Source organism: Prinia subflava, chromosome 1 (assembly GCF_021018805.1).
Source record: "Prinia subflava isolate CZ2003 ecotype Zambia chromosome 1, Cam_Psub_1.2, whole genome shotgun sequence".
NCBI classification, from domain to species: Eukaryota; Metazoa; Chordata; class Aves; order Passeriformes; family Cisticolidae; genus Prinia; species Prinia subflava.
Window position 1 is genome coordinate 92,798,991 of NC_086247.1, and position 23,998 is coordinate 92,822,988.

At 39.8% G+C, this 23,998-nt stretch overlaps 1 long non-coding RNA gene across 3 annotated transcripts in view; it reads left to right on the forward strand.

The window, feature by feature from the left end:
* The window catches only part of LOC134553686 (uncharacterized), a 257,762-nt gene that overhangs the window by 64,500 nt on the left and 169,264 nt on the right, over positions 1–23,998 (forward strand). For all 3 annotated transcript variants that reach the window (XR_010081137.1, XR_010081136.1, XR_010081138.1), the window contains exon 2: positions 18,221–18,306. This is a non-coding gene — a long non-coding RNA (uncharacterized LOC134553686). The remainder of the gene's footprint in view (positions 1–18,220; positions 18,307–23,998) is intronic.

The window sequence follows — 23,998 nt, forward strand, 5'->3', positions numbered from 1 at the left end:
GGCTCTAAATCTGCTTTGTCTAGCAAACTATTATGTTTTGGGTGTGAAGAGAGTGAAGTGTGAGGAGAAATACTGTGAGTACTGCAACTATAATAAGATGAAGAGAAAGGCAGAAAAAGCTATTGCTCCAAAGGGGCTACTAGTGCATCTTTATTTCCCTTGTTTCATAGAACACTGTGAAGAAGAGACATTATAACTTATGTTTATGGAAAAATCTATCTAGAGAGACTTTCCCTGGGCCCCGTGGCCTCATGCTTGGCAGGAAGTGTTTGGGAGAAGATGCAGCAGATTGTTTTGCTCAGAGGAGTAGCCAGAGCCCACCGCGAGCATCAGAAATACTCTGGCAATCGCCACACTGAGCCTCTGCAGGCTTTCAGGTCGACAGCCTCAGCCTCTGTTGTTTGTGTGATGACAGAAATGGCCAGGCAGTGGTTGTCTTTCACCTTTCCTCTTTGCTCCTAAAACTGTCTTGTGTCATTTACAGCACTTCTGTCTGCTTCACTCAGCTCTATCTTCACTTCTGTCTCTGGAGAGTCTCAGTCTCTCCAGTTGCACTGGACTTCTCTTTCTCTTCACCTGATAAGAGAAAAGCTGCATCTAGAGTAAGTGCTCTAATTGAGTTGGTAGGCTGTGTAGATGTAAATCTAAATTACTCTGGGCTAGGAGCAGCTGAGGAGGGGATCCCTCCCTCCCAGTCGTGCTGTCCCTGTGCCTGGCTGCCAGCACTCCCAAATCAGTGAGCAGCCACAGTGAAATTGTAGAAGTCGTCCTCGTACGCGTGGCAAACTTATTTTGAGTTGCCTGGGCTGAGTTCCCTTTGGCTGAGCTTCTGTCCTCTTTTACAGTTTCAACACTTCATAGCCCTGAGACATTGTCTTCTTCCTAATTAATCTTTTCATTCTTTATAGAGTCTGGACTTCCTCTCAATATCCTGTTTGACGTGTTTATTCATCCGGGCAAGCTTCCAATCTTTCCTTTCCATTTTTCCCTTCCTGCTGGGAATGGGAGTGCAAATAAGATTTGCCTTTTCCAAGTGAGGTATTTCTGTGTTTGAAATGAAGTGTTTGAGGACAGCCTCAATAATTTCCTTAGTTTCTCAAAACTTATCGTTCTGAGATCCTAAAGTCCAGATGGCATTCACTTTTGTCTATTTGATCCTTCTCACTAAATTGACATATGCAGCAACTTTTGGCAGTCAACTTTGCTTTTCAGTCCAGCCTTTGCGTTTCATTAAAGCAGTGGCTAGAAAAGATTTATCTCATTTTTTCCTTGTAAATGAAAATAGTCTCCTCAATAATAGGGGGAAACAGCTCCCAACCTTTTTTTTTTTTAGGCAACATTTATCACATTTATCAAACAAGGTAAAAGAAGTAGCATATTGTATAGTTTCAGGGCAAAAAAAAAATCATTCCATGTAAAAGTTGTCATTGGTGAAACAGTGTTTGTATGCATCCAGTGACCTTACTAGTTTTAGCAGACCTGGAGTTGCTCAGTATTAAAAGACTCTACAGGTTACCCAGGACCTCTGTGCACTTGTTCTGTGGCCTTCTGGTGCATTAAAGGGATCTTCCAAACAGTCTCCATCAGGCTTTTGCATTCAAAGCTGTTAGCCTGCCTGAGGAGTAATGAATACCATTGGCAATTTCTAGGCTGAAGTGTCAGAGAAAAAGAGGAGAGAAACATTGTGATAGAGGTAGGACCTGTGGAATAGTTTTTGTGCTTTCTTGGTGAGTACCTCCCTCTTTCTCATGTGTGTGAGATACCCATGCTTTAAACAAGTGCATTATTTTTTAGGAAAGTAAATATCCCATATTATTTTAACCTAGTAATTTTAGGGCTAAGCTTGATACACTGACACCACTGGAAATAAGATGCATGTGGCTTGCATCTGGGACATAGTGGTTTGTGAATAAAGTCATAACCAAAAACCCTAGTAACTTTTCCCCAGTGTCTGATTTTTTTTCACTGGGTATTCATTCAAACCTGAGTGCAGGTTTGCACTTCTCCTTGGTGAAGATGTTTGCTCTGTGCCAATCATGCAGATTTACCTAAGCATAGTGAAAGAGCACAATAAAAGTACTGTGTAAAATCAGTAAGAGGAATAGTATTAAGTGCACAAAGCTGAAAATGCAAAAAAGTTGAAAGTTTAGAAATTTGGCCCACAACATGCACCAGAAATGTCTTTGTGTGAGTTTTGTCCCCTTGCTTTCCTTGGAGATGTAGAACGCCTGTGTGGAAAACCTGCTCTTGCTCCTTGCATTTCATTCTTTTCCATCACTGAAACAAATCCAAGTTCTCACAGTTCACATGAAATGGATGCAGTCCAGGGAGATCATTGCCCCGTTCTCGTTATTAATCTAGAAGGTTTCATACTTGCAGCATGTCACTGTGCTGTGAGGAATACAGAGAGGGCAGAGAGGGCGGAGGGGTCTGCCTGGGGGAGAGGTGGAATTCCTCCCCCAGTACCCAGCAGGCTCTTCAGGGGTGATTTCATGTGGATTTGAGCATGAGCTAGCGCAGAGCCAGCCCAGCCCGAGCCGCTCTCACGGGGAGCCCTTGCGGGAGGGAGAGGCTGGAGCTGCCCTGGGACATCCCGCTGAGCTCTGCCGCTCCCATCACCAGCCCCTGACCCGGCGGGGAATTCCAGTTGGAGGTGATGAGACCTACCCAAGACTGAGTCACACTATTTAAAATAAGTATTTAGTGAGTGTTTTTCTTTAGGACCCTCTTGTGTGAGACTTATTAAATGTCAGTGTTTAACTGGAGTGCAAACACAGCTGTAATTAGAAAAGATGTTTTTTGCTTAAAGCGGTGTGCCATCGCTGACTGGGGTTTGTAGCTCCATTACTAATGGCTGTTCCCAGTGATCTGGTCTGAAGATTCCCAAACCACAACCCCACAGCTCACTTCACGTCTGCAGGGAGCTGACACACCACGGCAGCTGCTCTCAGGCTTCTTGCCAGAGATCAAATCATGCAAAAAAGCAGCTAAAACCACTCGGAATGCTTCCCCCGCCACTTTCCCCTCTCTCTCGGCACCCCCATCCCTCTCCTAAGTGAACAAGTGCTAATTCCTGCTGCTGCTCTGTGAGTGGGAGGAGGAACTCCCAAGGACATCAACACTGGGGGAAGCGATCTCTGGTACTTCTTTCTGGAGGAGTTATTGCCACTTCTTTCCTTATGGTTTTTAGAATAAATGATGCTTTATATGTGTTGGTGTTCGATTAATACTTACTTCTACCCTCCAAGGATTGATAGCTAGGTGACTTGTGGTGTAGAAATTAACATTTCTGGTGGTCAAAATGCATGGAATGTTTTATGTATGGAATCCATGCTTTGACATACAGAAGATGGATGGTTTTACCTCATGAAAAAGTTTACTATTTTATGAATCTTGTAATCTCAGGATCTCAGGTATGACAATTGTGTGGTGGTGTGGTGTTTTTTTTTTTTTTTTTTTTTTTTTTTTTTTTTTTTTTCTTTTTTTTTTTTTAATTTCTTTCAAATTCTCAAGATTGAGTAACCCAAAAGCCAAGTTCTGACCAATTTCTGTTTGAAGAAGGTTTGTGGAAATACCAAAGACATACAATTTTTTTTTGAGCTGCATATTCAATTCATATTAATTTTGTTGGCATCTTATGAATTTTCTTATTAATATTCAAGTCTCTTAGGATTGAAGAGTGCTTTTTTGCAAATAAAAGGTTAATTCTTTTTCTGTGACTTGGGAAAGGAGATTTTGAATTGCAAGAACATTCATTTTTATCTTATCGACAAGGATGTTGGGATGAAACAAATGCTCCTTTAAAAGACAGCAGCTGGTTCCAGCCTCCAGGTCTGAAGTATTTTCAGTCTCATCTGCTTATAAGCAGCTGGAAGCAAGCCTATATGGGTTGCTTATTTAAGAGGTTAATGTACTTTCTGTGGGGAATGCAGAACTGGATTTCACAGAAAGGAATATATTAATGTTGTCAGTGATGAGTTTTCATAAATTGAATTTGCACCAAGGGCCTTTGAAAAAGTGCTTTACTCTGAAAGTCATTTTGATCTTCTGCAAATAAAAATAACAAATGTTTGATCATAGCCAGATTGCAGTTGTAAATGTCAGTTTAGCTATTTCAGATTTGTCAGTTGATTTAGTTTTTTTAGATGAATTTGAAACAAATATCCCAATAAAAGGAAATTTTCATGGGAGGAGAGTTATTTTACATTCTGGTTACTGGCAAAGGAAGGAATGCTTGTACATAGCCAGAATCTCACTGAAGACCTTTCTTATTCATGGGGACTCTGTGTGTGTGTATATATATATATTGGAATTTTCTGTGCAGCTTGTATCTAGCACCATATAAGTCTAGCAGGAAAAAAGATTCAGTTTGAGAGATAACCATTCAGTATCTTCATTGGGATGATGTAGGTTGTTCAGCTGATGTATTGCTTTACAGAGAATATGTAGTGAGTGAGAAGGGATTATTTTCACTTGAACTGTTCTTGTGATGGAGGGAAGATGAGGCAGCAACAAAGTGGGTCATGCTGAATCCCTCATTCTTTGCATAGAATTTGAAAATGGAAATACAGTGAGAAATCGACAAGTTTATCCTCTTCTTGCTGTATGCACATCCTGCATTTTCAGGCTTTAATAAAACTGGTGATTCTGTAGTATATATTCCCTAAATTCTCAGCAGTTAACATATATTCAAGATGTTTCCTTTAGGAAAGTTTTCCTCTTTCCATATGCTAAGCAGGGAGCTGTGAGCAGCACTGACTTAAAGGGAGAGAAATGCCTGGTTCCAGAATGGCAGTGACAGACATTGTAGGGGAAAAAGGATGACAGTAGGGTTTCCCCAGTACTGTGTTTCTTCACACAATGTGGTACTTACTGTATGTTACCTGCTTAAAAAATTAATTATTTGTCAAGAAAAATCCTGAACATCGTGAAATACAGTTCAAGATATGCTTATGCTTAAGATGTTGATAAGACTTATATTTATTTTTCTCACAATTCTTTGAATATTATTGCTAAACATGTGAATAAGTCCTGTCAGATGATCTGTAGCACTGAGTGAAGGTAGCTGAAGATATAAGCTATTGAATCAATTTGCCTTTTTGCAAACCTAAATGCACGCCACAGCAAACTTCCTCTTGATGGTATTTTGAGCTTGTAGGTTTGAATGGTCCCAGGTTTAATCTGCAGATGCATTCTTGCCTGCTGTCAGTGGATTCCAGGAGTCTGGGCCCTGCCATTGCTGGCTGCTTGAGTCAGGGCATTGCAGCACGTGCACCTTTAGGCAATTTCCTACCTTTGGCTCATTTAACACCCAGAACCTTCTTACACGAGATAACATGTGACCTGTGATATATTTATTGTATCATAAAGCTCTTCTCACACTTTAAAGAAATAACAGGGTTGGATCAAGCACTCATTGCCTTGATTTGCAAAATGTGTTCTTTGACTGCAGCGTTCGTTTCTGCGGAGCCATTTCACATCGCCACCTTCTCTCGCTTTTGGTGTGACCTATATTGGGTGTGCATATGGCTCTGTTTCACTGCAGAAGTGCTGTGTCTAGCAGCCTCTTTGTCCTCCCCTCTCCAAGAGCCTTGCTTTTCTGTGCTTTAAGAGACCTTATGGACACTTCTGTTTGTGTATCCCTAGAGTATGATTTTCTAAAACCACAGACAAGGACAGTTCAGCCCTAGGATGCAGGTGCCACAGCAAGCGAGTGGAGATCAAAGGATTTCATATTGTGAAGAGATGCTGTCAAATCTGAAGATGTAGAAAAATGAGAATATTTTTGAGAGGCCTCAGTCTAGGGTGTTTTTTCCTCAGGACATATCCTTTAATTTTCTGAAAAGTTTCAGAACATTTTAAGAGTAAATTTTTCTTAATCTTTCCTGTGTTGACAGTTTGTGAGCTGGAAGGGAGTGCTATAGGTGGACCACAGAGCTTCCACATATTGATCTGTGTTTCTACTCATTTTTTTTATTTTTCCTTAAGAGTAATGGCAGAAACATGCTTTGCAACTTTCATGTGAATGTGAAGGAAAAACAAAGCAGACAATATGAGACAGATATGTGTCCATATGTCTTGGTCAGTGCTTCTTCCTGTTTGTTTTATGAGAATGCTTCACTATGAGGGTTATTTCAATATCTCTGCTTTTACAGTTAATGATTGGAATGAATAATTAACTGTTACATTATATCATAGCAGTGAATTTCTGAGTGTTTTTTAAAATTTTTTTTAAATACAGTTGTGAGTTCATAAATAAAAATGCTAATAAATGAGTGCAAGACAGACTGAATGGGAGAGTTTGAAATATCTAAAAGTTACAGGTTGTTTTTGATCAGAAAAATCCTGAGAGTATGATTTTTTGTGTTTACAAGATTTCCTAGGGTTGCATAACTTAGTAGTAAAAAGACATGAAACTGGAATTACATCTGGGTTTTCTTTAGAATTATCTTATACTATGTAGAAGTAACTTCAGACTCCTTCAGAATGAATACTTCCTTGCACACTGGAAATTAAAATGCTCTCAGAAATGTGAATGGAGGGGAGATGAAAAGGGGTTGTGAGGTTGTAAATCATGACAGTGTGAAACAAATAGGAGCCAAATACAGTACTGGATCATGATAAGGGGACAGCTAATACCTTTTTAGCTGTACTGCTCAGTTCATACCATTCTTAGAGTGAAGATGTTCAAAGTTGTGGGGAGGCATAGCCTTTTTCAGGATAGAAGGAATCATTCCTCTGGCACTGAATTGTCACATGTGCAACAACACTTGCAATTCTTTCCCATTTGCCCCAGAGATGGTGGTTGGGATGAGAGAGCCTTCCCAAAACATGTTGCTGGGATTCCAGAAACTTGAGGCAGCCCCACCTTGGTGCTTGCTCTGGGGTATCAACACCATAGTCCTGTGTAGCATGTGCTGTTGGTAACACAGCTTGATTATTCTTAGAAGGACTCATGTCAGTCACAGGTTGCTGTTTCCAGAGAATGTCTGTTTAAGAGAGGTTTCAAAATTTAGGCCCATGCTGCCTATTTACCTGACAGATGTGTAATTTTTAGAATTCCTGTCTAAACATTAAAATTATTTTCTGCTTGTTTTGGTTTCACTCTGCTAAATTGATGAATATAGTCCCTCATTTGAAGTTGATTAATAAAGATCTTAACATACTGTTTAGATTAAAGCAGCTTTATATTTCATTGGGAAAATATTATGTAATGATTATATTTGGATCTCATCTTTTTCTTTTCCCCTGCTAGTATTATTCTGTGGTGGCCTTCAAACAAGGGATCCTGTTAGATTCTCACTGGGTGGCCAAAAAGCAGATTACAGAAGTTATAAAGATTCATGTTTGTTTTGGGTGGAGGCTTCAAAGGCTAACAGGCTTCCTTACACAAGGATGCAGTCAGGAAATGTGAAGGCAGGGAAAAAAAGATTCTGAATCTGTTTTGTGTAAAAAGGGAGTCGTAAAGCCACTGTCCTTGCTTAGTCTCAGTGGAAAGGCAGTGTAGTAATGGCTTTCTCTGCACTATAAGTCTTTGATGTTTGTGTTAGTTGCAGCTAATAAAACTGCTTTCTTTTCTTTACATGTATGCATTAGTAATGTAAAACGCAGTGACATATTCATAAGGCAAATTGTAAACAGTGTGCTAAAGCTTAGCGACTTAATGCCTATAGTTTTGAGGTGCTGGATGATGGGATGTATTCCAGTCCATATGTTCTGCAGATTGCAATTAGTAAAACCCTCCTGCTGCTATGTGGGATAAAGTGTGAGTTAGGATTTAAAGCTGTATGCTTTTTTTTTTCTTTGATAAGTTACTGAAGGAATTACCTCACCAGTTCCTTCCAGTACTAAAGATAACTCACTCATGTGGCTTGCCTGAGCTGATCTGTATCTGGAGGCCTTCTGATATTGTTTTGTATCACCCATGTTAGTAATTTTATTAGGTGATGTTAGGATATGGCTGTTAATCAGAGTTCTAACATGATATTATGAATGTCTCCAGGAACACAGCTCTTTATATACCATGTCAGACTCTTAATGCTTAAATGACAGTGCACAGATACGTTGCAAGGATGGATGAAACTAAAAGAAAGAAATTATTTCTTGTCCTATTCAACTGACTCTTTTCATGAAGAAGGGAAGGAAATGCTCAGTATTAGCATGCAGTTGGTTATATGTTCTCTCAGAGGTATTATCTATGTTTTAAATATCTAGTACTCTTGGTCAAGAAAAAAGTTTAGTCCTTGCGTTTTCTAGCTGTAAATATTTTTTCCCCAAGAGGTTTCCACACTTTCACCCCCTTACTTTTTTTTAGGAGGCTTCCACTTAATGAAGCTGCAGACAGGAAGCGATTCAGATTGTAATGGACACTGGCAGTATGCATATGCATGAGAGGATGCTGTGAGATAGTCAGGGCTTTGAAAGAAAATCGCCATAGAGCAGTAATCCCACAGAGGAATGACTAGGGAGAATTCAGTGTACTTGAGGTGCTCCTTTGAAATTTTGTCAATATTTGCTTATGTAGGCATTACTGATTAGGTTATTTATGTCCATTGATAGGTTAAACTTTATATCACTTCTGTGGTGAGGTACCTCTTTGTTTTAGTGGGGAACTGAAGTTACAGAACACCCAAGTAATGTTTCACTGTGTCATTGGGGGCATTCTGTAGAGATGTTATGGTTATTTTTGAATTCCCTCTGGGTCTGTGTGAACCAAAATGTAGGGAAAAGAGAGGAATCTTATCCCAACACAAGGACAGGACACAGCTAGGGATTCCTCTATGTGAGGAGATGATGTGCAGCTGAGCTCAGTAATGGGATGCAGCCTAAAACTGATTTGGCCAAGGCTGCCTGGGCAGCCATGACAGGGCAGGCAGATGACATCTCTCCCATGCTGCTGCTGCTTGGACAAATTACTATGTGACAGAAACTAACCAATCCAGGTCATGTTCATTTAAAATCATAACTTGAAGTCACTCCCCCACTGATTTAATCAAATTGAGACCGAGGAGCGGCAGCAGACACTGCAGTGTCACAAACTGCTCAGAACCCAAACTGGTCCTGCACTTTGGCCACAACAACCCCCTGCAGCACTACTGGCTGGGGGCAGAGTGGCTGGACAGCAGCCAGGCAGAAAGGTACTGGGGTGCTGATTGACATGAGCCAGCAGTGTGCCCTGGTGGCCAAGAAGTGACATCCTGGCCTGGATCAGGAATGGTGTGGCCAACAGGAGCAGGGTGGTCATTCTTCCCCTGTTCTTGGCACTGGTGAGGCCAAACCTTGAGTGCTGTGTCCAGTTCTGGGCTCTCCAGTTTAGGAAGGACATTGAGATGCTAGACTGTGCCCAAAGAAGAGGACAGAACTTTACCAGTGTACTGCTGGTAAAAGGTGTGGAGCACCAGTCTGATGAGGAGCAGCTGAGGGAGCTGGGGGTGTTGAGCCTGGAGAAAAGGAGGCTCAGAGGGGACCTTTTCAATCTCTACAACTGCCTGAAAGGAGGGTGCAGCTAAGTGGGGATCGGTCTCTTCTCCCAAGTAACAAGGGACAGGGCAAGAGGACACAGTGTAAAGCTGTGCCAGGGAAGGCTCAAGTTGGACATTAGGGAGAATTTCTTCACAGAAAGGGTGGTTGGACATTGGAATGGGCTGCCAAGGAAGGTGGTGGAACCACTGTCCCTGAAGGTGTTTAAGGCTGGATGTGGCACTAGCTGATTCTGTGATTCTGTGGTTAACTGAACGTTGAGCACAGAATCATCAGGTTGGAACAGCACTACATGGGAAAAATCAAGCAAACTTAATTTTCTTGGCAATAGTTACCCTTGTTTTCCATTTCAGGAAGATCTAGGGCTCTGTGAAATATAACTAGAGATTGTCGTTACAAGTCAGTTTCCCAAGACCTCTTATGCTCAGCACTGACTCTTAAATTAGCTCTAAAAACTCTAAAAATAGATAGTGTGATTGTTACAAGATTAATGTTATGGATTCTACAGATGTAAATTATTTTTCAATTTGGGAAGGTTTGCTTGTATAAATCTCTCATAAATACCTTCAAGCAAATATTAAAAGGGTGAAGGATCTTCTGTTTTGGGTTTCTGTTGGAGTACTTATTCCAAGAACTGACTTCAGTTGGGCTCTAGTGGCAGAAAAATGAAACTTGACATAATTTCCACTTAAGGCTGAGAAGATCAAACTCATTTTGGAATCCAGGCCCAAATGTGAGAACTGTCCCAAGTTCATTGGTCTAGAGGCATTCCATTAATTTAATGAACATCCTTGCCACGATGAATTCGGAGATGAGCAGCCTTACAAAGGGAAGCTGTAACAACCATTACACCAGCAAAAATCAGTTTTGTCACTGGTGTGGCATGAGTTCAGGCATCCTTTCCTTTCCTGCTGTCCTGCCTCAGAGTTGCTGCTGTGAACCTGAGAAAATTCTGATTGTTATTTACGCTTAGTCATCCTAGTGTTGCTGTGATGGTACCCAGGGGCACTTGTCTGATTGTGTTTGCTATATCATAGACTTTGGTAATATGGTCATGTTGCTGTTTCTAGTTATTCACAAAAATAATTGATTGCTATCTTTAAAAAAAAAATGAGTGATTCTCCCTTCTGAACTTTATCAACATAATTAAGTATATATTTTCTTAGATCTAATATGACTAAAAACTTGTTTTCTATATGGGAAAGTATTTTCTTTGTTCTAGCAATACATCTTAAACCTTTCAGAGCATCTGGTTAAAAGTGAGTGACTGTCTAAAGATACACAGACACAAAAAAATAAAAAATACTCTTTGAAATTTTAGTTACTATTTCTTGTAGTGCCTTTTTAGACACTTGAATACAGTGTTTTCTTACCTATCAATGCTTTTTCATTTGTTTTTGTAACCAGGCACCAGGCTCCATTTCTACTCTTTTTTTTTTAAAGAAATTAAAACTTTCGTGTGTTGTCAGAGTCATAGGAATTTTCTCAAGTCTGGGTTCTTCAATTATTTTGTAGTGAATGTTGCAACATCACTGAGTGGCTACAGGTACTCACACTAATTGTAACCAATAGGAAAAAGACCAGTGTTTTCATTGCTGCTGTATTTTGGAAAAGAAAATTTTTGGCAGCATAGATTACAAGCTCTAAATTTTTAGTATAGTGAGAAGAATATAAAAGGAAATTGCCTGTATTTTTATGAGCATGACTCATAAGGGTTTTGTTGTCTATGGTTAATTTCCAGTGGGTTTTGCTCTCCTGCGACAGTGTCCTATGTACAAAACTCCTTCATTTGGCTGATCTCTGGCCTTGTCTTGTTGTTGGCCGACCTCACTGTCTTTAGTCAGAGTCAGCTGTATTTTCCTTGTGCACACCAGGGGTAAATACTGCCCCAATGCACTCAGGCCAGATTGCCTCCCTGTTTTATGTCTGCCCTGCACCATAACATGGACAGGGATGCTCTCAAACTCTGCCTGAACTCCAGTTTTTGGAACCACCCCAAATCTGCCTACTTTGGTACACATTTTGGCAAGCACATGGAAGCTGTGCTGCTAATTGCACTGTCAGTGATGACAGTCCTGCAATCCCTGCTCCCTGAACTCGAGTGTGTAGTCCCACGGGACACTGTGCTTAGGTGTTTTCTGGATACTCAGTCTCGAGGTGTGCTGGGCCATGGCATGCAACATGGGCATGCTTCCTGCTGTCTCAGGCAAGCAGGTGAAGCCAAAAGTGGGATCTCAGGAGGAGCACAACTGGGAAAGTGTAAGAGGGATATGGTGGGAACAACATGGGAGCTCCCCCTTGCTTTCCTTGGAATGGATGCTAGTGTTGTTTAAAGACAAAAAAAAAAGCAAACAATGCAGTAACAACAAAAACTTACTGGCTCACCTTTGGGAATTCCCACAAGAAAAGAAAATGTGACAGATGCTTGCCATCTCAAGTAACTTTATTATTTTAGTGGAAGAATGCAGTAGATGCATAAGTTTCTATCCTGTCTGTGTCTGAATTACTGGTGTTGGTACTGGTATTATGTCTGTTCCATGTAATCCCTGACATTTTCTAATGTGCAAGTATCACTAGTTACTGAAAACTAAAAGTTAAGTATAGCACTAAAGCCATCTGGTAGTTCAGACAGAAAAGTTAGATAATTAGCTGTTCTTGTCAGGAGACTGTGATTAAAATAGGCCATCTTCATAATAGTGACTAGTTTGCAAGGGACTTCCTGGAAGCCACCTGGGATAATGATAATGAAAAGAACAAAATTAAAAAGGAGGGGGAGGTGGTGCCATTATAGCTCATGATGACTTTTGTAAGTGAATAAAGTCAGCTTTTACCTTGAAGGCTGCTTGCTATTTTAGTACTTAGGAAAGAAACAACAATTGAGTTTTCTGACTGTTTGGCAATGTGCTGTCACTAGATCAGCCAGGTTAGTGCTGGACATCCTTAACATTTCTGTGTCAAGCTCTGGCTCCATTGCTCACGTCCTTATTAGCCTGTGAGTGCTGTTGGCACAGCTCATCTTCACAGGCCACTCTAATCTGTGTAACCTGATGGCTCCTGCTCAGGGATTTTCTTCCTTTGGGGGAATCAGTGCTATTAAGAAACATCAGAAGAGGAAAAACAGCAGAGCAGTATTACTGCATCATTCTTTGTCAGCTGATGATTGCAACGTGCATAGCAATGTTAGTGCAATACCAATTTATCTTGATAGCTATCTCTTAAGGAATGAGCTGTTTAGCAAGCAGTGCTTAGAAAGGAACCTCTTTGCACAGTGGGAGGAAGGCTCTGCGTAATTTTGGCAGCTCCAGCCCACCCTCCAGCACTGGTGTTCCCTTTGGCCTTTACTGCTGAAATATCGTCCTCCTTATTCAAGAAGAGAGCAGCAGGGAAACCTCCAAAGTCTGCACAGCTCTTGCTCTTTCCTGTATGTGGATTCCTTAGTGGATGCCCTATGTCAATGTGATAATTTCAATCAGTGAGGTCTGACCTGAATCGTCTAAGTAGTGTCTCTTTGAGAACACACTATTGAGGGCAGCTATGTTAAATGCACTAGTAGGATAAAATAAATGTGTAACGAGAATGCTCCACCACTGGTGTGATTTAATTAAATATATTTTCACTTCATACTGATAAAAATCCTATATCTAAATCAAATTGATTGAAATTTAATTGGCTTTTTTTCTTTTAATTGGCAGTTCTACTTTAGCAATTCCAGTAAGGACCTGTTCATGCTGTTTCAGAGTCTTTTAAGCATTTCAGTGTGACTGTAATATTTTCTCAGAGAGGATATGCTGGAAATCTATTGTAAATGTAAACAAGTTCAATACTTAAATTAAAATATGGGCAAGAATTAAAAATACTCTGGGTTTTCAGGGCTTAGATTTTCCTCCAAAATAAATCTGCTTCTAAATTATTTTCATTAAATGAAGCTTTTATGTCTCTTTATTCCTTGATTAGAAAAGCAATGATTTGAAAAATTCAGGATATTGAGGTCTCAAAAGTGTTAGGGATGCTCAGCTTCAGAAAGCATAAGTAAATATTTCAATGCAATATGCTCAAAAATAAATTGTTGTGCATGCTTGTGGATATACAAATACTTCTGATCAGTTGAATGGGTCAAATTTTCATATAATTAGAAAGGTGCTGACTGTACTCATGCACGATCAAGTTAATAATGTCTCACTTCATTCTCTATAGAACAGGAGTGTGATGCATCTGGTGAATGCTTATCTAAGGCTTCTTGTAAGGAATGTTGAATCTGAACACTCCTTTATGAATTGCCTTTTCCTTTTTTTTTACTGATAAAGTTAAACTATTAAAAACTGCTTTTGTAGTACTTTCTTGAATACCATCAAAAGCAGAAAATCCAGATTTTGATTCCAAGTGCAGGTTGTCACTCATGTTTTAAGTTCTGCCTGCTCATGACATATTTCCATAGCTACACTTGGTGACCTGATAGCCAAGGTTCTGCTTTGTAATATTTTTTTGGTGACAATCTTTTCCATTATTCCCAGTCAAACAGTTTGCCTTTCCAGCATTCTTCACACTTTTATTGTTATTTACTTACATAGGAGAAAATGGACTGAGAAGTTGACCGCCAAGGTGAAGCAAAGAGCAGGCTTTTCACTTGGTAGTGTTATAACTGGCTTCAGATAAGTCTTGCAAATGAATAAGTTACTGTCAAAGGTATGAGATAATAGAAAGTCTGGGTATCTGGGGTTAAGACTATGAAGTCTGAATGACCTCTTTGTGGCAGGTCATTGGAGTAAAATGTAATCTGGTTATAAAATTCAGGGTTTTTTCAATTGTTATGTGATATGACAAGCCATCAGAATATTCCTCCCCCCCAGACTGTATCCCTGTAACATGCCAGAGTTTTTTCTCATCTTCTGTTTGATGAGGTGTCTGATTATAGATTTTTGGTCTGTCCTGTTCTCTGTACAAGGTGGTGAAATCAGATTTTCCTGTAGATAAGCCTTTGGTTTTTCCATTGCTTCCGCCTTGCAAAGAAATTAATTCCTTCAAGCCAGTGAGTCTGCAGCTCCAGCTGTGACTGTAGATGAGTGTTCTTGCAGGGTCATGTACTGTAGCTCTGAACCTAAATAAAAGGATTAACAAGAGTTCACTTGGAGGAAAAACACTTAATTTCACTATAATAACTATGAGAATCCATAGGGAAAACCAATAAAGCTTTACTATTAAAATTGTTAACAAATGATTATTCCACCCTGACCCTTTCTTCCTGCTGTTATTGTACTTTTGAACAGCAACAAATGATGGGATTGACCTAGTTCATGGTAGTGCCTTAGTTCCTGGCCTACAAATGGTCTTTTTCTTGTAAAATAATTCCTAGTCTAGTTGTTTGGAGAAGCACTGATGGTATTTATGAAGGAAACAATGTTTTCTGATGCATTTCACACAATCTTCTGCCCCAAAACTTTGCTTGGTGTGAAGGAAGAAGGAGCATCATGTGGACAGTGATGACTGTGTGCCAGACTCAGTGTGGACTGAGTCTGGCAGCCACCAATACTCACAGGATACATCTGATTTCTCCAGAAGGGCATGACTGATTTCCACAGCTAGCACAAACAGCTGTTAATGATTCCTGGTGGAAAAGGAGGATTTCTAGGGTGAGCAACTCTCTTCAGCTGCCTATATAAGCCTCATTGTCTCACCTCCTCATTGTCTCATCTCAGGAATGGGGGAGTGCAGAGGGGTTGCTGGCAGGGGCTTCCTCACTCATTAATATCTCGGTTGGCTGTTGATGACTGTGGTACAGCTGCTTTCCACTCAAGCAAGTGGTGTAAAGGGCCAAGCCACTGCTCAGGGCAATGGTCTGATCCTTCAGAGCTCTCCTGTCTCTGATGGAGATGCAAGGAGAGGGTGGAAGGATTTTGATCCTAGTGATCTTTACTCTCTCCCCAGCATTTTAGGACTTCCAGCCTCAGGCAGCACTATTGTCTGAGTAGACAAAGCAATACTTTTATCCATTTCCTTGGGAAGGAAGTCAGGTTATTAAAACTGACTAATGTGACTGCCCTGATTGGCTTAAGAAATCAAGCAGATGAAAGTTGTCTAATTTTAAAGGTTAAATCTTTGTATTAGCTTTGTCTTTTGCTTCACTTGGGCTTTGGAGGTGGTGAACAAGTCCGGGTTGGTAGGTTGGTGACCATCATGAGTCCCTGTCTAAAAAATGCCACAGTGCCCATCTAGGTTACCTGCTGGGAGCTCCTGATGTTGAAGCCATGGCATGAGGGCTGGTCTCCCCCAAAATGGGCTGGGGTTCTTCTTGGGCCCACAATTAGCACCAAGAGCTGGAAAGCATTTTGGGTTCTGTCTTGTGCTTTTGTGTTCCTTATTTTTGCTTAAAAGATTTTGTTCCTATGAGACATGTTTATGCACCTAGTATATATTTTCATAGAAATATAACTTGTAAAAGTATTCATCAATCTGTCTTTCATCAGTAGGTAAGCTAATACTTTTTTTATTTTTTCAGAGAAAAGAAAAATGTATGCATAACATTATGCTTTGTTTCAACAACATTTTCCATTTGTGACCAGATGAGAGTCACATTCAGCTTTGACTGGTGACCTACTCTTTTTATTTCTCTCCAGTTTTCTCGCTTGCACACTCAGGAATGTATTTTTGATTTTTTTTCTCTCTTCATGTTTATTTGTTGAGCACCTCCTGAAACTGTAGACTACCAACAGTCCATAGGGATGGCCTAGGAGCCCCAGTCTCAATAGAATTCCACATGAATTTTGTTCCTAATTATACCCTTGCTCCAGCACTCTTAGAGCCAAATGTTTTTGATGGTCTCTTGTTTAAGACTTAATATGGCTTTAATTAGTCACAAGTGGTGATTGTCTTCTAAAGTTAAGAATTCCAGTGAAATAAATTAGATATGCTCTTCTATCAACTAATTTTATCCTTTTTTTTAATGGCTTATGTTCAGGTAAGCAGCTGGTGCTTTAGAGATGTTTCTGTTTTTCCTGCATTCTTCAGTGATGTTAGGTCTCCTTGCAGGAATTGCAGATTCTGGTGGAAGAGACTTGAGTTTTAACAGCATGTTTTGTGGGAAAAGTTGGCTGATGTTTTGGCTGGATTTTCAGGACTTTAGAGTTATAAGATGAAAATTATAGATCAAAGCCATTGGTAATGGTACAACTGTAAGATGTCTCTATATATGTTAGGTCTTCACTGGCTCATTGCTGAAGTCACACTAGCAGGATTTAAACATGAATAGGGAACTGTAATGTAGGTCTCCTGCTGCTACATAATAGCTTGAATGTACACCATGTTTATGAGATGCGTTCAGGATAAGGCTAACTTACATCTAGCTGATTGATTTATTGATTTAATTTGTAAACAGAACAAATGTGAGAGGAGACACTAATGAACTAAGGATATTACCTGATCGTGCTGTATTTTTAAGTTATTTCTTAACACAGAGATACACTAAAGCTTCTGCTGTGTAACCAGGGGTGAAGTTCTGTAGGCTTCTAGACAGATGTGAAAAGACATAAAATGGAAAAGCTAATATTAGATAAAACATTTCATGTTTTGTAGATGATGAGATGGGTATCAACCTGTGGATTTTGTAAGCTTTGTCTCTTTGTAAATGAAGTACACAGCTGTAGCCCCGTTCTGAGTGATGCTTTGCTAGGCCTCACGTACTGGAGCAGGCAGCTGGACTGTCCATGAGCAGCAACTGCATTGAAGCAGCAGAAATGAGAATGTTCTTCCACATGCAGCAGATTGCTGGAAATTGAGTGGGACCTACATGGAGATTGCATTGTGTTCCTCAGATCTGATGAAGGTAGTTTTATAATGTGCAACAGGGAGGAGATGTGTGCTATAGATGTAGTTCACAATAAGATATGCTGTCCTTTGTAAGAGCAGACCCATCTGTGTGTTCTTATGAAGAAGGACTTTTGCTGTACCCTAGAAAGCGTGTTTTGAGCATGACATTTCTGGGAGGTAACTGCAGTATGTGAACTCTGAAAGGTTAATTTCCTGGCTGCATCGTTACTCTCTTAACCAAGCAGATGCATGTAACACTAGCAGTGCACATTTTTTCCTATTCAGTATTTGATTTATAAAAAGAAGACTTTGAAGAGATACCATTTAACTAATGTAAGTTGCAGAGCTTTTTAATATACTCATGTTGTGGCTCTAATGTGAGTATGCAGCACTACACATAGCTGTGCCCAGAATTTTAAAGTATTCTTTGTACCTGGACACTTAAACATAGAGCTTTCCAACTGAAAAGAAAGGAAAAATATCAAAGAAAGGTATATTTCACATTTAACCTAAGTCATTCTTTCTATAAAATGCAACCATAATTTGGAAATGTTATATCTTTTTCTGTGAGAACTGAAAAACTCCTCTAGAACTACTGTGAATTAATATCAACAATGAATAAGTAGATGGAGCATAGGTGCCAAGTCATCAAACTGACTGTGGATTCCTGTTTCTCTTTTGATTCTTCTATTTTTACATGTTGTGTTGATTTTTCCATCTCTAACTAGTCTTGCTAGTAATTGTGTTATTTGTGGTTCTGATTCTGCCTCAGCAGAATGTACCATAACTTTGAATGCATAAAGAAAGTCAAAATAATTTGAACTAAAAAAATCCTTACAAATTGAGTGTCACACTGAATTCTAAAGTATTATTGTTCTATTTGCAATGGATTTGATGACTTTTGCATTGTGTAATGTGCGATTTATTTTTAAACACTCAGGAGTTTACCAGATCTTTTTATGTGGTTGCTGGAGAATTGCCCTGGGACAGCAGTAATGACGGATGGACAAACAGAACACACTTCAGGTAAGAAATCACATCTATGCCATTTGGTGTGGCTGTTCATTAACTTTCCTCACATTGTTTTGGTTCGGCTTCAGTAGTAGCAGTCTTAAATGTTAGACCACTAAAATTCACAGAATATAAAATATAAATCTCTTGTCTACATCAATGTTTACATATATCTCTGTAAATCAGTGTCAGCAGGTTTTTTGTTTTCCTTCTAGATTTTGTAACCCTGGTAACAGAAGCTGCTGCTGCGATTACAGTCTTTACCCTTGCTACTGTATAAATTTCCATAAGAATTTTATTTCACATTGGCAGTCACAACTATAGGTCTGAATATAAGAATAATTTTAGAATTTCTTGAGTGGTTTAGGTAATTTAACTTGTTCTTTAAGGTTGTGCCAATTCAGGATATAGTTGTCAAGTTTTTGATATCCTTAGAGGTTAATGCAAGCTTGTTAAAGCCTGCACAAAGACAAGCAAAAGTTGGTATTGATTTGATGCTTGCTGTGCCACAAGCTTCCTGGGAAAACATGGACAAAATCCTTAGTTTCCGTATCAGTGGGAGCTAAGTGGCTACACACCAATATGCTTGCATTTCTGGTAGAGAAAATAGTGTGTCCAGAGTACTTTTTCTGCTCAACTCTGATATGCCCTGGTCTATATTGAGCTTTCTGTGTGCCCGAGGATCACCTTGTTGTGCTGACAGGGTAGAGCTGCCAGGAGCCAGTGCTCCAAAGTGAAGATGGGCACTGCTGAGTGCACATTTTGGTTACAGTGAAAGACTTGGGCTTATATGTAAGTGCTGTTTTAAGTCACATGTGGGTTTAGTGTCTTTGGGCTTCCACTGCCCTCTTCTCTTCTTCCTTTGTGAGAGCATTGTGAAGATAGATGTGGTGGAGACTATGTTGTGCTCAGGTTGGAGCCAGATAAGTAGGTACAGTGTTAAAGAGTTGTCTTAAGGCAAGGACACAAATATACAAAGGAATGAGACCCTGGAGTTTACTTTATTCTCCAGCTTGCAGGGTGCAAGAGCATAAGGATAGAAAACACATCAAAATTTCACTATCTGTGGGTCAAGGACCAGGTTAGGCCTAGAGATTTAGGGAAGGCATAGCAGCCTCTTGGCCCATGGAGTGACTGACAGCTGGTGCCAAGAGAGGAGAGTGGAGCATGTGACTCCTTCCCAGAACAACCTCTCATGCTCCACAGATGGACATCTGAGTCAGTGCTGGCTCCTTTGTTGAGCAGTCTTGGCTATGCTTTCCCTTTCTGTGGATTTGTGAGATGATGTTTTGATCCCAGGTGGCTTTTCAGGCTCTGCCACTTTGTACTGTTCCAGATACCCCAGCTGAACTCCGGGAGGGAGGAAGCAAGTAGTCCCTGAAGTTAGTTTTGCACTCCCACTTGCTAATTTTATTTAATGTGGGGGCTGGGTTGACATGCCAGGAGGCTCAGGAGTTGAGTTGAGTCTTTTCTGCTCCAGTGGGGTGGTAGGAAAGGATGATGGGTGCACAGCTTTAAAAAGAGAGTTTAAAAAGCAGCTAGACAAAAATCTCCTTGAAGTGAAATGAAACTGCAGGCCTTCTGTGGCCCTCCCACTGCTAGTGCCTTCCTAATGAACAGGTTTGAGGCAGCTGCTCAGACCTGTCTTGCTTTCATCTTTTAGTTTATTTCCCATGATTTTAATAGTAATTTGGGGTTTATGTTCTGTACCTCCTAGAGTTACAGAAAGCAACAGAGGAGATGCTATGTCATCTGTTAAGCAGTGATTCTGCCTTTTTTTTCCCTGACAGCATTCAAGATTGTGTGGAAGAAACTACCATAAATTTAAAATATCCTGGGGATACATACTCAGTAGGTTGAGCCTCCCAGCAAGACATTAAAATATAGGACCATTAATCAGAACTGAACTACATTTTTTCCTGTTGTTTTTCTTTTGCACATTTAAAACATTGCTTTTGGGCTCACAGAAACTTTATATGGACTAAAAGAAAATAAAAGGAGTTGCCAATGATGCCTTTACAGCAAAATAATTGCACTGAGTACCTGGCTGTACATATTGCACCTAATGTGTTGAGACTATGGAAGGAAGTGTGAATATTCCATAAATCTACCTGACTTGCTTAGATGGGGTCTCAGAAAAACTATGCAATATATATGATGTTAACTATTTTGGTATGATTGCTGAACTGGAAAAGGTTGAAGGTGGGCCTCTTCAGTCTGAAAACATAAAATTTGAGACTGTGAATGTGCTAACTACAGAATTCAGAATACGACACTTAACAGTGTAAAGGCATTTCAAATTCTGTAAAAGCAAGCAGAAACTAAAACAGCTCTTAGCTAAAATCTTAGAGCCAGTTGAAGGAGAATAACTTAATTATACTGATTCTCCTTCTTGGCAGAGAATATTTGGGAGACAGAATTATGCGGCTGGATAGAAGTTTAGTTTATTTTTGCTCTTGATTTTTGTTTTTGTTAAAAAAAGTGGAGATCTTGGACTTCATAAATGATTACAGAACCAGATGAATGTTGTACACTTTTTTCCTATCTCAAGTGCTCTTATTTTCCCGTCTGTGTCTGTATTTGGGGCTAAATCCTTCTGAGATACAGGGCAAATTGGATGTAGCATATCCTTTAAGGCTATTTCACTTGAGGATGACTCCACTGTGTGCATTCTGATGACTCATGGAAAAACGTGGAAAATTCTTGAAGTCAGCTTCCTCACTTACAGGAAACTCTTGGGCACCCTGTTCCTCAAGACCCCAGGAAATGGGCAAAGGTTTTCCCCTTAATCCCTTTTGTGAGGCTGATGGATAGTGAACTTGCTGGTGGTACAGAATGACCAGATGTTTAATGGAGAACCAAAAGAAGGAATCTCAAATGAGAAAGCTTTGCAATACTGGAACTGTGGGTGAACTGTTTGCTCACTGTTTTAAGCTTTCAAAAGGGAGATGTGGTGAGGAGAAGGGCAAATATGCTTTGTTTTCCTGTACAGGAAGGAGTGGCTGAGAAAAATGTGTTGAGAGAGTTTGGAAATGGAGAAAGTAAATGGGACAATTTGATTAGACTAAGGAGAATAAGGCTTATCCACAGATCCTCTGGATGCCTGTGAATATGTGGAGGTGGATCGTTTCTTGCCAGAGATTTGTATAAAATTGTAAAAACAGAGCAGGGTGATTTTTTTCTTTAATTTTTTTTTTTTTTTTTTCTGTAGCAGGATATAACTAGATTGTAAACTTTGGCAGGGCTCAACATCTGAATGCTTCTTGAAACTCTGACAATGTTTTTGTAAAACTGATTCTGGAACTGGAATAAATGAGAGATTTTTTCTATAGTGTCCCTCCTGTTCATTATATGAAACAGTAATTTTTATATTTGTCCAGAAGGAGGTCAAAACAAACAAGAAATTGAGACTGGAGAAGCCAAACAAGGATAAATAATGAACCAATTTCCCAAACTGGCATTGACCTACGATGAGTTTGGAAAATGTATGCTCGCAAGCTTCCTTTATTATTATAACCTCTTGAACAGAAGAATCCCGTCCAAACAGCTATAAACACTTTCCAATAGAGAAGTTTATGACCTAATTTCTGACTGAAGCACAGTATATCAGTGTTTGGAAAGAACTGAAGAGGCTGGTGGCAGTGCCTCTAGCACACTGCATTAGAAACTCCACGTATTGCCCTTCGAAAACACTTGTTAATTGCAGTCAAGTAGAGTGAATCTGAAACATTGTTTGCCTTTTTTTTTTTTTTTTTTTTTTTTTTTTTTTTTTTTTTTTTTTTAGTAGGCGCAGACAGTTAAATGCTTGAGGTGGCATGCAGAATTCTCTTTGATGTCTGAAGTTTTTAGCAGGGCACCATTTGGAAAAACAATTGTTCTAGTATTATCTCAACAAGAATTCAGCAGTTATAGGATGCCTTTCTAGATTCTGTGTTTGGAGCAGTGAAGGGAGAAATAAAGGTGCATTTATTCTGTTCACAATTATAAGTTTGTTCTGGAGAGACAGGGATAATTTTGATTAGGTTTCATTCCATTCATGGCCTTCCTGTGAGAAGCAGGGCAAGGACATGATGGGACTACTCAGAGGAGGTGGGAACAAAAGCACTGAACTTGGGATTTGCACATCCAGTCCTCTTCAGCTGGGGAAATGTAGCCTTGCAGGAGGCATTGGAACACACCACATTTCAATTAGCTGCTCTGGTGAGAGGCTGGCAGAGACACCACTTCTGTTCTGGAGGGGAAGCAATACAGAAATAAACTAGATCAGTTGTTACAAGTTTTGGTTTGTTTCCTTTTTGTTGCTTTTCCTGTGACTCACTGATGTAAATGAAGGTGAGGGAGCTGTGCTGATCTCCATCAGCTGCAGCTGTGGCCAATACTAGTCACCCCTTTCTTCTGCTTTTCCAAGGAGCTTGGGAGTTATCTTGAAAGCACAGATCATCCCTGTCAAGAAGGGTTCTTGAATGTTGCTGAAATACATTAAATAATAGTTGGTTAGCATGGAAAGAGCTATAGTTAAAATTCTTGTAGTGTTTCAATTAGAATTCCTTTATTGTTTCAGTTTATAACTTATAACTTCCTGAAATGCTTGTGTCTTGAGCTGAAATTCTCCAGACTTGATCTTGGCCTGACAGTGACCCTTATTCTCTTTTCTTCTTTGTTTCTCTTTTCTCTGTGGTATTGAATGAATATGGCTTGAGTGTTTCATTTGTAATGAGCAGAAAGCAGCAGCAAAATACATTATAGCTATTACATTAAAACTCTGAACAGCTCAGACAGTCCAGCTGTTAAAAAAAAGGGTGAAATTCATCAGAAGTACTTTTTGAATCTCATGAGAATCTGTGAGAGTGGGCATTTAGGTACCAACTTTAGGTCTTGAACTTTCTTTTCCCTCCATCATACACAGTCATTACACTCTGTCACAATTATAACATGATTTTGCCTAATCAATGATCAGATAAATGAAGAAGTAGTCCTTGGTGAAAGAGCAGATCTGTTTCCCACTGTTTGCTATGCAACTGGCAAGACAGGACTTTGGGAATTCAGGCAAGTGCTGTGCAACAGGAGGCCTCTGCAGTATTCCTCCTGTCCCACAGTTCAGGCTGAAAATGCTCAAGTTTTCAAAATCTCTTCTCACAAGAAAATTTTCTGTTTAACACAAATCTTAAATAAACCTTTTGATCAGCTCTACTCAAGCTGTCAGCTGTAGTAGTTTAAAATCAGAATCCAAACGTCCTAGGGGATGGAACTTAAACCTGGGATGGAAATGGCGGAAATAAATTGGCAAGAGATTTCCTTTAAAATAATGCTAATATCACGTCTATTTATTAACTTATGTAAAGGCTACTGGTCATGGTGGTGATGTCGCTAAACAGCTAATTATGGGGTTTGACTTCTTGACCAGTGATATGTGTTTCAAGAAAAATAGCATCATGTTTTACCTTAAAGACTATGGGTTTTTTTGCCAAGGACAACCACTGTGAATATGTCTAAAAAGAAATATAAGAATTTTTTAATTTCTAGCATTGGTTTCTCATGGTCTCTTGTGTTCTATGGGAAATATCACTTTGTGTGCATTCATGAGTCCTCTCTGTTTCTGTTGCTAAATGGTTATGTATTCCCAGGGATGCAGACAAGTGCCTCGCTCCAAGAGCTGCAGGGCAGCAGCAGAGAGAGTGTGAGAACTGAACTGCCAGAGAACCTGGCA